Source organism: Tachypleus tridentatus, chromosome 1, assembly GCF_004210375.1.
Source record: "Tachypleus tridentatus isolate NWPU-2018 chromosome 1, ASM421037v1, whole genome shotgun sequence".
NCBI classification, from domain to species: domain Eukaryota; kingdom Metazoa; phylum Arthropoda; class Merostomata; order Xiphosura; family Limulidae; genus Tachypleus; species Tachypleus tridentatus.
In genome coordinates, this window is record NC_134825.1 from 150,065,501 (window position 1) to 150,083,313 (window position 17,813).

Sequence of the window (17,813 nt, forward strand, 5' to 3'; positions counted from 1 at the left end):
AAGAATATGCTGTAATTTCTACTAATTTAATATCAACAGCACTATTATTCCAAACACCTCTCAGTGACAGTAAAACTAATATAAGTGATCCAGTCAGATTCGTCTTTTTCTGATGCATCTTTATACAAACCACATTGCACAAAACATACGACTGAATGTCAGGTCAATGAAAGATGCAAGTTCAAAGGTGTTATGTGGCATAACAAATGCCCACCTGACTGATGTACCACGCAATTTAGATGCGTCTTGTGTATGATAGACCCCCTATTGTCAACCCTGCTGGAACTTGGTGATATAAAAGTCACCTAGACAGACAGCAATTGTACCGTGTGATAGATTCAAAGGTGAAAGTCATCAAATGCAACATACAGTATGATTGGCATTTTAGAGGAAACATGTGCAGCAACAAAAGTATTAGATGGAACAGACGTCAATAGGTTTTACAAATAAAGTGACACTGAATACTTTAATCTGATAAGACAAAAAAGTGTCAGTTAAGTGATTCCTAATCTAGGATTTAATTTTCGAGGAATCTCCTTGTAAAATATGTAAAAACCCGTTCCTAATTAAGTTCTGTACTGTGTTATCTAACAGGATTTTGTCTACAATTCTAGATTTCGAAAACATTTATGATATAAAATGAGTGAAGCACGGTGTTTGTTCTGATTTGGTTTGTTTTTTATTTGTTGTTGTTGTTGTTGTTTTTATTTCGCGCAAAGCTACGTGAGGACTATCTGCGCTAATCGTCACTAATTTAGCAGTATGGCACTAGAGGAAAGGCAGCTTGTCATCACCATCCAACACCAACGCATGGGCTACTCTTTTACCACCGAACAGTTGGATTAATAAAAGCATTATAATACTCCGATGGATAAAATGGCGAGCATGTTTACGATATTGAGTCGAGGGCTCTAACAACTTGGCCATTCTGCTTTGGTTAGCGATTGTGTTTCTCTATAGTCTATATCTTATATTGAACATATCAATCGTCAATAACTGACATCAAGCCACATCTAGTTCTTTCAAGGGACCTTTTGAAAGAACGACGTATATAGAGAAAAGAACAAGTATCCACTCCGTAAACACAGTTGAAGTATGTAGAATGATTAATCCACATGACAGGGCTGTTGTGATTTTTTTTTTAAATCTCCTTCGCGAAACAGGTGTGGAAATCCAGATGCTGTTCTTTATACTAGCTATTCTTCCACTCACATCACACAGGAGAATTGTCACAAAATTGCGATGGGTGGTAGCAAAAAAAGAATAGTGCATGCAACATTTACTTAATAGATAATTACTTGAGAATGACCTATGCTATTTGAAGTGCCCCCCACCAGTACAGCGGTAAGTCTAAGGATTTAAAACGCTAAAATCAGGGGTTCGATTCCCTTCGGCAGGCTCAGCAGATAGCCCGATGTGGCTTTGCTAAAAGAAAACATACACAAACACACACACGCTATTTGAAGCTGTTATCCGCTTGCTCTAAGTATTTCTTACTGATTTTATGTCGAACAACGCATTGTCGACCTAACGAAACAACTGAAGATGCTTCAACATATTACAGAATCCGAAAGTTTGGCGATACAGATGTTGATGTGAAAAAAAGACTGAAGCAGCTGATGTGGCACTGAGCAGTCCACACGTGTCTGAAGAAAATGATTGTCTTTTGCGTGGAAATATTCATTAAAGTCATGTTTCAAGTAAGATGAGTTCTCCCTAATTTTGATACTAAACTAGCACTGGCTAAGACGGCGTGCATGCGCAAGAAATGCTGTACACACAAAGCGGCAGTTATGTGGTTCTTTCATGTGACGTAATTAATACAGGTAAAAAAAGAAAAAACACAGAGAAAGTCCACATCTTGTATCCACAAGATACAACTTAAATACCTGAAAGTGTTCAAAGAGCTGCAATAACCAGCCACGTATGACCCTTCTGATGAACCATCCACTGATGTGAACACAGTATGTGAAATGCGACATTTTTATACGGGAATGGTGAACAAAAATAAAAGGGATTTCCTGGTCATTTTGGTAATTTATAAACAGTTGTGTGTTAAGATGAACGCAATACGTGTAACTGAAGAAATTTGTAGAGCAGAGAGATAGATCCCTCAAATGATGGACCCTGGTCCAATCTCCATCTAGAGGTGAACTATCAAGCTACTGAGTTCTTACAACTTCTTTTTGTTTTTTAACTGAATGCGATGCATTTGTTTTACTTTTCATCAACAAAGTTAGTAGTTTCCTGGCTCTTTATAAATAACGTGAAACCAGAACTGTAACCGGAGCCCGCTAGTGTTCGTATAATATAACGTACTTTAACGTCCAAAGTAATTTTGTGAAGACGCCTAAGCGTTTTGTTCGTTTTTGATTTTGGGTATCTCGTAGAATGCAGTTTTACGAACTAATATTGTTGGCTCTCAGCTGCATATCTGATTCCCGTTTACTTTCGCTTTTCGTAAGTATGTGTGCACCACTGTTTATATTTCTATGGCTATTATTAAATGTATCATTTTAAACATTAATAGAGAGAAGGAAAAGTTAGCTCTCTGTTACAATTGTTTAGGGCTGTTAGAATCCTGACAGCTTTAAAGAGTAGCCTCTTGAATAAGGGAGTTTTTTGGCGACGTCCTGTGGTTGGTAATGTAATAGTTTTGTCAGAAAAGATATAAGTTAATCACAGTAACATAAGTTCTACGTGTCATAAGTTTCACGCACGCTAGATTAATTATAGTGGAAGTTTGAACTACGCATTTGAATGTATGTAGCTATACGCCACACTGAAGCTTTAAAAAAAATTGGAAAAGGTAATTCTCTGTCAAAAATACACACATGGGACCTCACAGCAGATTCTATAAAGCTTTCCTCTGTCTATGTGTTTATGCAACAAGCGCTGAACACTATATAAACGTGGCCTGCATGGTGAACACTTCTTCAGACGTGACAGTGTATGTCAATTGCAGTCAGTAAGGTAAGTCACCGTAAAACCAGGATGTAGAGACAGAGTTGAATGCCAAAAGAAGTTAAAAGATGCTTCTTTGACATCCTGTGTGCTCATAATTGTAAGTTTCAGGAAACTGCTTAATTTAGAGTTTCCTGCTTATTAAACTCGTTTTATTGTTTCTAGGGGCCATTTGGACTTCATATGTTTTATAAATAAACAGAATATTTTTACGTAGTATCCATTTTATAGCTTCACACAGCCGTAACAAAAGTCATTAATGACTGGTAAACAGCAAGAAACCAACCTAAATTGTTATAATAAGTTAAGAAGGCACAGAGATAGGTTTTAACTGTCAAAAATTAATACATGAGTTGCTCTCGAAATGACTGAGAACAAATATAGAACTAATTAAGCAACAAACAATTAAATGGAGTAAATTATTAACTCATCTCAAATACGGACACAACTGTCGTAAACAATTTTTTTTTTTTTAATATTGAGCTCATAAGCAATAAGATAGAGTATGATTTGATAATGGTAGGTGAAGCTATCGTTACTTAGCAACACAAGTCATGTTTCAGCCAGAATATGTATTTCAGCTTTTAAACTGGACGACCAAGTTTTGTATAAAACAAAGGCGGCTGACCTTGATAAGAGTTAAAAGAAACAACAATCATAAAATGTTCCAGAACCGAATATAATACCGCATTGAACAACGTCTTCGTATGTTTATCTAGCATGGTGATTTACAGATTTTTTTTTCTCAGGTTCGTATCCATTTCAGTTTGAATGCGTGCTTCCTGGAAATAGATTTTAATTAAGTATAAACTGAACGCCACACGAGAAGACTGTGTCATGATATAGATAACGCTGATACAACTGACATATTTCTAAAAAGAAACTGCTACATAGATTGATTGAAAATGTGATAATTCTGGCAAAGTTTCAACCCTACCAGGTTCGTTTTTTTTATAATGAGCAACAAAATCATTTTCTTCGTCATCATTTAAAAGCTATCACTGAACTTAACTCAAGTGCTAAACCTGAATCTAACTACTTATTATTTACGGTATTTCAAGCTGAGTATGTTTTTTAGCCGCGGCATAACGGCTCAGAGAATAGCTCTGAGTTTTGTTGTTAATGTTTTTTGTAATAATTCTTAATTAGTAACTATTTATTTTAACATATGAATCCTTTCAAATTTCAAAAGAATACACCTATACTAGCCAATCATATACAATGCCAAATATAAAACGTCCAATAATGCCCAATTTTACTGTTCCTAATCGAATAATCCAGTTAAAATAAATTTCCACTTTATCGAACTGGAATCATAATACATGACCTATAATGACTGTTTAAAACAAGATTTTAACTTATAATTAATAACCTGCTTAAATTTCTGGACTGTTGGAAAAGGTTTAACAAAGTTTAATAAACTATTTTTCAGTTGCGACATAGTGACTCATAGAATGGCTCTGGGTTTGTTTGTTTGTTGTTTTTGTTGGGTTTTTTCAAGTGCAAATGTTTAGCTCTTTTAACCGATATGGGATCTAACTGCAGCTTTTGACTCATGTGATTAAACCATTTCGATTGATGTATTTAACAATGCCTCAGGTTTCACGAATCAATTAACTCCAATCAGATCTAAAAGAATTTTAGAGACCCGGCATGTTCAGGTGGGTTAAGACTCGTAATCTGAGTGTCGCGGTTTCTAGTCCAGATCGCACCAAACATGCTCACCCTTTCAGCTATGAGGGCCTTATAATGTGACGGTCAATTCTACTATTCGTTGGTAAAAAAGTAGCCCAAGAGTTGGCGGTGGGTGGTGATGACTAGCTGCCTTTCGTCTAGTCTTACACTGCTAAATTAGGGACGGCTAGCGCAGATAGCCCTCGAGTAGCTTTGCGCGAAATGAAAAAAAATAAAGAAATAAAAAATAAAAATTTTAGTTTGAGGCAGGCTGGTTTAGTTAGATCCTGGTGAACAATAAAAGCGAATAGAATACATGCGCGCCTTACGCTTGAAATTGCTGGGGCACAAAAATATAGCCAATAAAAAAAAACGTCTCATAGATTAATTTACTCTAATCTTGCCTAAAATAATCTCAAATGTGGCGGCTATTGATTTCTTCTTTATTCTTCTTAAGTCGACGATGAAAAATGTACAGGTTTTATTTTGGTTTGGATTGAAAAGCTATCCATCCTTTTACCTATATGTGATTTCGTAACGAACTAGCTTTCAAATCTCTACAATCGTATGCATTGGTTTGTTGGGCTGTAACGTCCATGTGTACTTTTGCGTATCATCATTCCGACAGCACCTCATGGGAAGAGGATTATCTCATACGTTCTTTTCTTAAAATGAATCACACAGTGCATCTGACACTTTGACATTTTTTCTCGTGAACATATCTTGTTCCTCCTTGGATTCGAAGTGACATTTTTGTATAGAACGAGGCCCGTACAGGATTTTAAATTATGCATAACACTGGAAATTAAAGATCATAACGAAATTTTAAGGATAAAGATAAACAAGTGAAGCATCCGTCGATCTATATCAAGGCCTAGGAAGCTGTCATTATCTGAGATCATATCCTAGATAGATAGTAAATGGTAGCAGGACCTGAGACACTGACGATTTAAATACAGCCTGACCGGATTTATTTTTAAGCCAAAACGCCGGAACGTAAAACGTCACACGTTTAAGTACGCTATAAATTTCTTTGTAATTTTTTAAAAATTATTTATCCTCCTGAAAAAGAACAGTCAAATATTCGAAAGCGCCCGAATTTTGGGCCTTTTTTTCCGAAATTCAATGCACCTTTTATAGGTGATTCTATGTGGCTGCTCTTCTATTAAAAAAGCTTTCTATTAGTATACTTTAACACATCACATTATAAGGTGTCTAGAATTCTGAAGATTTGTCTTATATTAACTTTACATTACTTTCAATCTTCAAAACTTATTTCTTCCGATGCGCTAATTTCCCTAAAATAGTTTAAACTTCGATAAACCCAGTTTCTTCTAGTGAATCAGACTGTAATTATAACTACAATAAAATCAGATATTTTTTATTGACCTTCACCTTTTTAAAGAAAGATTTCTCCTGATAGAGTTTTACTTCCTACAGTAGAGTCTCTTACTATTTAATCTTAACGTATCAGCGATTTTGAATGGATGGATATAGAAAGTATACATTTAAAGAAAGCAGCATTCGCCGATTTAGATTTTTAAAAGAACTAACACTGTAATGTCGTTTTATTTTAATAGATCAATTATCTTTTAAAATGCATAAATAGATGTACAGGGTGGCCCGTAAGTCCCTACCCATCCATATATCTCATGTATCCAGTGTATCTGTGTGCTGTCCCTCATTCTCGCTGCATGGTATTATGTGAGACATGTTTTGTGAGACATTTTCCTCAACATAGCAGGGGTTATTGTTCCAAATGCCGCGGTAACAGCTGCCTTCAACTCATCTTTAGTATTATAACGTTGTTTATAATAACATATGGATGGGTAAGGACTTACGGGCCATCCTGTATAAATAATAAGAGAGATTCGTATATGTGGCAACAAATTGTACTTTTATCAATAGCGATCATGCGTTGTATCTTTAAACTAACACTTTCAACAGATAACAACAAAAAAATAAAATGGACCTGGTTTGGGGTTTCAATTCGAATTATAGTGAAACGAGATTAGACGAATATATTCAAGTCATGAATTACTTTCTTTTTTTTACGGTGACACAAAAATTTTAGAATTAAACACATGAGTGTTTTCGTTTTGGTTTTTTTCTCGCATAGTTTTATTTTCGTCAGCGTTCATGCATATGATCAGATAAGACATTAAGATTAACACTGTGGTCTTCATCGGACTCGTGATTGGCTCCAAACGTTGTAATTCATCATCCTGAGACAACAGAGAGAAAAACAACGACTTTTTGTTAGAATAGTGTAGCTCGAGTGAAAATAACATACCAAAGTGCTCGTGACTTAAACACGTGAGAAGCTGAGAAACTATGGTACCACGTGTAAACGGCCTCGAAGAAAAGTCTTCAAATAAGTGAAGTCGAGGTTTATCATTCTATCTCCAATCTTTCCAGCGAGGTTATCTAAGTATTCATAGTTTTACCATGAGATATTCTATCTCCAATTTTTCCAGGAAGGTGATCTCAGCAATTACGTTTTCCCATTATATTGTATTAGCATCAAACCTTTGTTAAAGGTTATGCTAGTGTCGGAACACTTCTGTAATATCAAGTTCCCTAAAGTGCCATAGAGCATCCATAAATTACGCGAGAATTTGAAAACTTTCTTTGAGGTTATGCAAGTATTGAAGCAGCGTGTTATTTTACTGATATACAGTGAATATCAGAGCAAAGAACTTCTACCAACCAATGAAGCTTCACTGAAGACATGAAACGTTTTGATTATATTTCCCATCAGTTATCCGAGAGAAGCTGGAATGTTTCAAAAGTTCACAAAAATATTCGTATTCCCTTATCAAATATATTCCATTAAATAATTTTGAATTTCTCACACAACACACTGTGAGTATACTAGCAATGCCAAGAGATCGTAGGTTTCGTAATACTTTCAAAATAACGTGTTAAGTGCAGAATACGTACATGCATAAGGATGAGTTAATAAATTATTCTAAAAATTAAATATGAACATTGTCCTAAGTAACACCCAATAACGTCATCCTGGGACTAAGATTCTTCTGTGCAAATTAGCATCAGTAAATCGTTCAAAACAAAGAGAAAAATGGTATCAAACTCGTATGACAGGACAACATACTGCCCTGCAGTGAGTAAGTTCTCTCTGCGTGAATTGTTTGTGTTTTGTTGGTTCGTTAGGTGATTCTAAGTCCAGCCACCAGGAGTAATGTGATAATGTTATGAATGTTTCACTAAATGTTATAAGTGTTATAAATTGTCCCAGTTCTATAAGTGGATCCATAAAATAAAAATAGCAGATATAATACTAGATAACATGAAAAAAACCATTGATGAATAACTTGTTGGTCCGTGAGCAACACAATGGAAAATTCCAAAACAAAAGTAATTCATTATTATTAATTCTTGTTGCACTCACGTGGTAATTTATAGTTGATTGATAAGTTACCTGAAAGTGCTAAAAGAATTTCAAATGGATCAAATTATTTCCATAAACTATCCCCAGGTAAAGAAATGTATCACTAATATGTAACTTGATACAAAATTATGCCGAAGTCGTTAAACATATACTTAGTAGTCATTACAGTTATAATTAATAAAATTCAGAGTATGATTTTAACACACTTTATTATTAAAACAAATTAATTTATAGAACGCATAATTCAGATGAAAAATATTGTATATATAGCCTAATAACGTGTTCAAATCAGTTTCTGTAATTTATTTTGTTGTGCTGATAAATAAAATTGTATTCAGTACTAAGAGGTAGTCTCGACAAAAATTGCGATGTGTATGTTTAAACTATTCAGAGCAGAGACATTTGATTTATTTTATTGAAATGATAGAGACATGTTTAGTACTAATGGGCTGGGCTAAATCAATTTAGATTGACAGGAAGGCGTGGTCAAAGGGTTTTCGAAATTGTTATTCCTTTCGGTGACGTCACTGTACAAATTTGATGGGGTTATTGATAACTCGTGATGTCTCGCCTCGAAATAGCTGTTTCTAAATGTTTATGTATCGAACTTAGTTCGTCTGACTTCACCAAAAGACAATATTTTCTTTTCAATTGTTTAGATATATTAATTATGTCTGATTTATCACCTTATCATAGTCTGACTTGGCCGTCTATTTTTATTTTAATTTGCCTCACGTCAGTTGAAATCAAAATCAGAAGCTAACCGTTGATTATATAAATGACATGTTTGTAATTCATCATAGAAATTCACTGAGGATAGCTTAGCGACCTTCAATAGTCAAATCAAGTTGTACAATTGTAGATAACGGTTGGTCCTGACATAGACGCACGTTAGGGTCTAATAAAGACGTATAATAGTAGAATAAATTTATTATTTTCTAGTGAAAAGTATTTTAATTGGCATGTGCATTTATGAAGCTGAATAGAAAAACACTTTTGTTAAAAATAAACTTATTTTACGTGTAGTTTTACACGTACACTGAACATAAAAATCTAGAGTTATTTTACGTGTAGTTTTACGCGTACACTGAACATACAAATCTAGAGTTATTTTACGTGTAGTTTTACGCGTACACTGAACATACAAATCTAGAGTTATTTTACGTGTAGTTTTACGCGTACATGGAACATACAAATCTAGAGTTATTTTCTGTACAGGCAAATATTATTATTCTCTTTAAAATAACACATGTGTTTATCAAAATATTAAATTTGTCTTAATGGTAAATATTATAACAAATTCATTATATAAATTTGGAATCCTTCTATTCGTGACCTGTTATCATCGTTGGTTGACTTTACACTCTTTAATCTCGCTATCATCCTGTCGCTGACATTTCTTACCGTTCTTTTGTTGACCTCACAATCCTCCTGTGTCACTGTACTTTCCTATGATCCCGCCGATGGCAACCTCGTTGATGTGAGACGTAAAACCTTCTTGTGGTGAAAGTTCGCCATTTTTCCATGTGTTCAGCTATGTGTGTGTGTGTGTACTCTTTGCCATTGAAGGAAACTATTCAGGAGAATATCAATAATAATATCGACAAAATGTAATAATCCTTTTTACCATCTGCTGTTATTTATTCTTTGTTCGAATTCATCGAATGTCCATGTAAATAAAATCTTTGATGTATATAAATATGGTTTTATTTAAGTATTCCTACACATAAAAGGTGTTTACATTTTCAGTTAATATATGATTTTACAATGGAATAATTAACGTGGAAGCTACATTTGTCGCATAAGGGAGAGGGGGTTAAAACAACGGATGAATCAAAATTGGCAAAAGTATGTCTGAAGGGAAAACTAGATGGTTCGTAAGCATCCTCTCTCAAATTTATATGTATCTGATTAGATTGGCAATTTAGGGTTGTTTTGATATTGTGGGAGATAAATATATGACCTTATAACCTTTTATTTTGGACCAAAAACGCAATTAAAGTTGGAAAATTCGAAAACCTATCGAAATTTATATGGGCGAAGTAAATGATTGTTTTACCTCTGCATTGGCAATATCCCTTCTGCTCTGACGTTTTTGGATGATCATATATATTAAATTAGTTATTATGTTTACTCAAGTGCTCATTATATACATATGAAACTATTAACTTCATATAGGTATATAAAGTAGATGTTTAGCTAAATTGCTTCTTTACTGATTACTTAGAATGTGATGTATTTTGTCATGTTTTGAAACTACTGACAGAAGTGTAAATGTCTCGCTTTCTTTATCATGTGACTAGAAAGAATGTAGTTCGTAGTTGTGATTCTGAGCCTAGTTTGGTTGTGCTGATCGATCACATGACTATAATGCTTATCTGATTTCCTTTTTAATAAAATGTCATTTGGTTTTGCCTAAAATTAAGCACAAAAGCACTCAATTGGCCACCTTTGCTCTTCCCACCAGGGGTATTGTAGTGTCATAAGTAAGCCTGTAGAATTACTGCTGAGACACTCATTTTGTTTTGTGTCTGTTGTTGTAGGAACGCTAATATCGCGTTTCACTGTGAATAAGTGATTTGTAAACGCTAAACGAAATGTTACTAGAAAGTTTAACAATGTTTATAATGTTCCCTGTGCTGCATGCATCGTGCACATTTAGACTTTGAGAGACTTTCTTGCATTGTGCTAAATTTGATCAAAAGGAAACTTGAATTTTACTGAATAATAACTCTGTTTTATTGTGTGTGAGATGCTTCTGATTGGTCAAGCAAATGAAACTTATGTCTCCAAATGTTACAATAAAGTGAAACAAGTAGACTTATTTGTATCTTTATTTTTGGTATAATAACTGCAAACTTTGATGATCACTTGGAATTAATGCACAACTGAATGTAATAAGATTGCAGATACATCTTCGTTGAAACGTAGAACTTAGAATTTTAGTTATTTTCTTATGTTTCTTTGTACATCAACCGTACTTTTTATCTTCGCACAAAGACCAGCATGAACGTAGTATCAACTGTTACATAAAAACAGTCAGATGACGAAATTAAATATAGGTAATCTCTATAGTGAACTCCGATAGAGTAGTTAAGCCAGTCTGATCGGTCGATTTTGGTGTACCTGATACCAAAAAAAAAATAATAATTACAAACTCAAACCTACCACATTTAATAATAACTGAATGTAAATGTATTACTTCAAATACGTACCAAAACTGAAAATCGAATGACTTAGACTGTTTCTTGGTGTGTTTCTTTTTTCGTTTATTCTCCAAAATACATCTATATATATATCTTTTATATCATATGGTATGTCTCTAGTTACTATATCATATGGTATGTCTCTAGTTACTATTAAAACTTTTACACTTTCGTAATTTTACATTCGTTACAACTAATGTTTTGAGAATGTGCCATATTCCGAGAGTTGATCAAAAATTAAGACAAGGAAGTGACGAAAAAAAGAACTGTTCAGAGTTGATATTTATAATACCACTATCAACAACACGTATTTCAGTTAAGCTAACTATGGTTGTACTAAATTAAAAATAGCGCAGATAGCCCTCGTGTAGCCTTGCGCGAAATTTAAAAAAAAAATAAAATTAAAAAGCGGTCTTTTTTAACGTATTTCTTAATAATAACTGTACTTAGACAATATTAATCCTAGTTTAGGGTGAATAAAATTAACTTTTATGTAATCAAACAGAAGAAAATATTAGAATGAAATTGCTGTTATCGAATGTGACATTTGACTGAACTTAAGGTGAATAATACGTGATGGTGAGAAGCCCACCTCAAGTAAAAATATATTTTCAAGACGGCTGTTTTGGGTATTTAAACTTTAATTAGAGTAAAGTTAAGAACAGCGTTTCGACCTGTCGTCACTTGATATAATCTTCAACATTCTTGCACGGAAGACGACTGGAATGAAAAATATAAGAAAAACTTCACACATAAAACATTTGACGTGAAAGATTACACAAATAGCATTAAATACGGGACTGCCGTAAAGCTGCTTGAAGACTGCCTGAGGCAGCTTGATACTTGATTTTGAAGAAATAGACCAGATGGTAGTTAGTTAACACCACCCAACACAAACTTTTGGACTTGTCTTATCAAACTATATAGTGTCAGTTGACCGTCACCCTTATAATGCACCCACTGTCACAAAGAGGGGAGCACTATTTTCTATTATTTTTGACAGCAACTGGGCACAAACCGTAGAACATCATACCCACACTAAAGTAGGCAAAACCACTTAACTGCGCTCGGCCCACGCAAATCTTATGGTACATTATTTCGCTTTCTTTGAACATAGTATAAATTCCGTCCTTTGGTTAAAACAGTTTATTCTTTGGAGTTCGTGTTTGTTTCGAATGTTGAAGATTGTCTCAAGTAACAACAAATCGATAAACGACCTCTACTCAGTGACTCGCAGTGCCACCAACGTATTGAATTCTAACTCACAACGCCAAAAACATGACGACGTTCGTTTAAGGAACATCGCGTTGGAAATATAAAATTTAAAACCTATATAACTGTAATTATTCATCATTGCTCTAGACATATTACGTTGCAAGAAAACTGCGAGATGTTTACTTTTTACGAATCCATTACAGGACTAAATACAATAAAGTTTATAGTCTGATATTGTGACAATAGTACGCAGGTTCGATGGTTATGATAACGGTACAGAGGCATACGGACGCGGCAGGTCTGAGCGCGTACAAATTCCAGTTTTTAACATAAAAATATTGTTGCTAAACTAAAATGTTTATAAATATTGTTTCATTGTGCACTTGGACATACTTTAGAAAGAGAACAAGTTTCATTGTGCACTTGGATATACTTTAAATGAAATTAAGTTTCATAGTGCACTTGGATACACTTTAAGAGAGAACAAGTTCCATTGTGCACTTGTTTCTTTGTGCACTTGGATATACTTTAAAAGAGAGTAAGTTTCATTGTGCACTTGGATACACTTTAAAAAGAGAACAAGTTTCATTGTGCACTTGGATATACTTTAAAAGAGAACAAGTTTCATTGTGCACTTGGATATACTTTAAAAGAGAGTAAGTTTCATTGGATATACACTTTAAAAGAGATTAAGTTTCATTGTGCACTTGGATACACTTTAAGAAGAATACACTTTAAAAGAGTAAGTTTCATTGTGCACTTGGATACACTTTAAGAAGTGCATGGATACACTTTAAAAGAGAGTAAGTTTCATTGTGCACTTGGATACACTTTAAAAGAGAGTAAGTTTCATTGTGCACTTGGATACACTTTAAAAGAGAGTAAGTTTCATTGTGCACTTGGATACACTTTAAAAGAGAGTAAGTTTCATTGTGCACTTGGATACACTTTAAGAAGAAAGTAAGTTTCATTGTGCACTTGGATACACTTTAAAAGAGAGTAAGTTTCATTGTGCACTTGGATACACTTTAAAAGAGAGTAAGTTTCATTGTGCACTTGGATACACTTTAAAAAGACATATTTGATCTTCTGAAAGCTCCTTAAAATATTTCAAATTATTTTCATTTATGCCCATCATTTAAGGAGATTATAGAATTATTTTTAAACAATGGATCTGCAGGTTATAGTTGTCATTAAAATAGCCGTTCCTTTAAATGTACTTCGGTTTCATGTCTTTCAGTTCACCATATTTTACAAAAGATAAAAAATATGTTTTTCTTAAAATTCTATTGATATTATATAGTAGATGCTGCCACTCAATATGGATTTTGAGTGGATATCTTTATGTTATGATGTTATATAAACACACAGAGTTTCATTTTTTTGTTTGTTTGTATGTAATTAAGCGCAAAGATACACAATGGGCTATTTTTTCTCTGTCCACTACAGATACCAAAACCTGCTTTCTAGGATTGTAGGTCCGCAGACACTGCTATGCAACTGAGGGCACAAAAATTCCAACCGAAATGACTTGCCTGATCCAAGATGTAAATTCCACATACATTTTTTCTCAAAATCGACACTAACTTTATGTTTAAACACAACAGGGTCCTGTTAAACATGTTAACTTATACGTTGGGCCATCACTGTAAGAACGGAAGGTTGTCAAAGTTTCCTCAACATTGACTATTAAGGTAAATAATGCGTTATACAAACTCTACACCACAGTAGCAAAGACGCCTTATATCTGGTCATTTCTTTAGACACTGAGTCGCCATTCAAAAGATAGTTGAATATCAGTGTGTTCGTTTAACACAGTCAAAATCTGATTGTAGGTTACTAGTGTTGCATAATCTAGACATTGTATAAGACTGTGCCAAGGCAAGACTCACAGATAACCCATGTATTCTTTAAAAAATCTATCATGAAGTTAATAGCTCTTCGGACGACGAAAAGTACAATCGTCAGGATGACGAGTTTATGGACGTGTCGGTCAGATATTGAACCATAACGGTAAGAATGGCATGACTAGTACCGTGATAGGAAAACCATTTTATAAACGCGTTTTTCTGGATATTGTCTGCAATATTAGAGTATTTCCATTTATTTCAATGTTCTTTTTTTCAAGATGTATTTCTTTGTTTCAGACTTTAACTTAAGAACTTTCACACATCAGACGAGACTCTATCTCAGAAGGGCTGGTATGGTTGGTCTCTACTTATCAGTAAAAGATCTAATACCCCTACCAGCTGTTCTGGGATACAGTTTTATTTCAAGTGGGTTTCTCGTCACCGAAAACACCAGACGAGAGCTCTACTATTTGATGCAAAGGGCTGGCTGGCATCTAACTATTACTTGTTAGGCACTTTTTAACAAATCAAACTACTACCAAGGACCGTCCTCAGGCCTAATTTCAGGTTCGTGGAACAGCCACAAGTCGGGCGCCAGTTTTATATCTTCTACGTTTTACTATAGTAAAAACTGAGGACGTTCCTTATTTATAATTAAAGAAGAAAGTAGTAGTTTGATTTGTTAAAAAGTGCCTAACAAGCAATAGTTAGATGCCAACCCTTTACATCAAATAACAGAACTCTCGTCTGGTGTGTGTGTGTGTACATATATTCCTTGGCCTCCGGCTCGAAATCGAAACCGCTCGCACAACAGGCAAGTGCTCTACCAACTGAACTAACTAGCTCGTAGCCGCTGGCACCTATTAGCAAGATATTTTTTTAACTCAGGCTTGTATACATCTGTACAATACCTAAAGAAATATTTCTCCTTTCGTGACTTTGAGACACAACTAATATAGCCGATACTAGTCGAATGTTTCCAGAATGATATGGTTTTTTCTTCCACCAGAAAAATTATAAAGAATGTCACAAGTCGGTAAAATATCAAATATTGGTTTCCAATGCCCTCCCCCCAGTGACTCAGAGGTAAATCGGAAGACTTAAAGCGCTAAAACTCGGGTTTTAATAACATTGGCGGACATATTACACACAGCCCATTCTGTAGCTTTGCGATTAATAAAAAAACAAGCAAATGTTTTTTATTTGATATATGTCAACTAAAAGCTCAACAAAAAAAGCTTAAAACGGTTTTCTTTGTTTCTTGAATTTCGCGCAAAGCTACACGATGATTATCTGCGCTATCCGTCCCTAATTTTGCAATGTAAGACAAGAGAAAAGACAGCTAGTTATCACCACCCACCGCCAACTCTTGGGCTACCATTTTACCAACAAATAGTGGGATTGACCGTAACATTATAACGCCCCTACGGCTGAAATGGCGAGCAAGTTTGGTGTGACGGGGATTCTAACCCACGACCCTTGGATTACGAGTCGAGTACCTTAACCACCTAGCCATGCCGGACCACATAAAACGGAAAAGTTTGGCGTGACATGGCCAGGTGGTTAAAGCACACGACTCGTAATCTGAGGGTCGCGGGTTCGAATTCCCCTCACACCAAACATGCTAGCCCTTTCAATTGTGGAAGCGTTATAATGTTACGGTCAATCCCACTATTCGTTGGTGAAAGAGTAGTTCGAGGCTTGGCGGTGGGTGGTGATAACTAGCTGCATTCCCTCTAGTTTTGCATTACTAAATTAGGGATGGCTAGCGCAGATAGCCCTCGTGTACCTTTGAGCGAAATCCAAAACAAATAAATGAAAAAAATTGTCAAATCACGCCGTTCGCAGAATGTTTCCTCTTTCCAAAGATTATGTAAATAAATTTATAATTACTCAACTTTTAAAGTGTAAAGGCGTGTGTGTGTTTTTTTTCTTATAGCAAAACTACATCATGCTCCCTGCTGAGCCCACCGAGGAGAATCGAACCGCTGATTTTAGTGTTGTAAATCCGTAGACTTACCGCTGGGCTAGCGAGGGGGCTTAAAGTGTAAAGAGTTGTAAGGTTAAATTAGAATTGTATTCGATATATATAGAGCAAGGATCATTAGATTTAATTGTTTTTAACCATAACGTTACATACTGTGGTTGTAAGATACAGTAAAAAAAAATAACAAAAACAGTAGATACATCCCTTGCAATAATATGACTTTTCTACAGTATATACTAAAGATATAATGAACTTGGTAGATTCTATACCCATTTCAAATTTATTTCTCACAGGATTCTGTTCAGAATCTTGAAGTTATATAATTATTTAGACTTCAAAAGTCGTTGTCCTATATCTTGAGATAACTTTATCGTTTGCCCGAGGAGCTGGTCGGGTGAGTAACCCACGATGACGTCAATTAAATTATCTTGTGTTGTGAAGTTGGTCAAGTGTATTATATTTTATTGTTTAGTTTGAAAGTCACGTTCTTGTGATTTTCAAACGGAACTGGAATACCAACCCGTATTTCTCGAAATGACACTTTAATTTAAAAGACGACGCTAAGTAATCTTTAAAATATCATATAAATATTAGAGAGAAAAAAAGAACAATTAAATAATAATAACGTAATCAGTTAATCACGGTTACCTTCTCATTTAATAAAGAAGTTGGCATCTTGGTGTATCATACAAAATTTGGGATTCAAAGAACCTAGTTTAAATATTTCAAACCTATGTTCTTATGCAGTTATGTGTGTTTTCTTATAGCAAAGGCCCGACATGGCCAGGTGGTTAAGGCAATCGACTCGTAATCCGAAGGTCGCGGGTTCGAATTCCCGTCACACCAAACATGCTAGCCCTTTTAGCCATAGGGGCGTTGTAATGTTACGGTGAATCCCACTATTCATTGGTAAAAGAGTAGCCCAAAAGTTGGCAGCGGGTGGTGATGACTAGCTGCCTTCCATCTAGTCTTACTCTGCTAAATTAGGAACGTCTAGCGCAGATAGCTCTCGTGTAGATTTGCGCGAAATTCAAAACACACCAAACCTAACTTATAGCAAACCTTCATCGGACTAACTGCTGCGTCCATCAAGGGGAATCGAACCCTTGATTTTCGGGTTGTAAATTTTACGGTCCCAGCGGGAGGCCTTGTATAGCTGGATCGTCTTTTTTCAGCCATGTTGATGAAGATTTAGATCCTCACAACTTCACAATGAAACCTTACACAAATTAACTAACTGCTGCGTCCAGCAAGGGGAATCGAACCCTTGATTTTCGGGTTGTAAATCCGTAGACTTACCGCTGTCCCAGCGGGAGGCCTTGTATAGCTGGATCGTCTTTTTTCAGCCATGTTGATGAAGATTTAGATCCTCACAACTACACAATGAAACCTTACACAAATTAACAGTAGATGTTACAGTTGCACCAAAACTTAAAACATAAGTGCTATATGTAACATTTTACAGTTTGTTTGAAACGTAAAACTACAAACTTTTGTCCACCGTG